Raw genomic sequence first — 494 nt, 5'->3', positions numbered from 1 at the left:
AAAGCAAGAAAGAAAACAAAAAAAAGTGTTTTCAAATTTGAAAAGTAATGGCACTAACAGAAAGTTTATAATTTTCCTAAAACTAAAAGCAAAAAGAATCAAAAAATAAAGCAAAAAACAAAAGAAAATAAATAATGCAGAAAACAAAACAAAAAAACTGGAAAAAAATAAAAATGGCAACAATAAGTAAAGAAAACAAAAAATGCCACCTACTGGGCGCATACGGCCTGAATACGACTTGAATCCCTACTTTGGGCCAGGATTCAGGCCCGCAGTAGGCCCAGATTGCCCATCAGGCAAAGAAGTAGCAAGTAGGCCCGTAAGCCTGCAATGGAGAGGAGCTCGAGAGGGGTGCGGCAGTGGGGCTTATAAACCACTGCGCGCCCCTCTCAACTAGCGAGGTGGGACTAAACTTTGGCCCCGACGCGGGCAGCACAGGGGCCTTTGGTCCCGGTTGGTGGCACCACCGGGACTAAAGGGGGGGCATTGGTCCC

The 494-nt window shown here is 44.7% G+C and overlaps 1 pseudogene; it reads left to right on the top strand.

The window, feature by feature from the left end:
* LOC123158367 (WAT1-related protein At1g09380-like) overlaps positions 1–494 on the top strand; it is a 39,585-nt pseudogene that overhangs the window by 31,414 nt on the left and 7,677 nt on the right.

This window comes from Triticum aestivum, chromosome 7B (genome assembly GCF_018294505.1).
Source record: "Triticum aestivum cultivar Chinese Spring chromosome 7B, IWGSC CS RefSeq v2.1, whole genome shotgun sequence".
Lineage (NCBI taxonomy): Eukaryota > Viridiplantae > Streptophyta > Magnoliopsida > Poales > Poaceae > Triticum > Triticum aestivum.
Note: the sequence above shows the minus strand (reverse complement) of the source record. Positions and strands in the feature narration are given on the sequence as shown.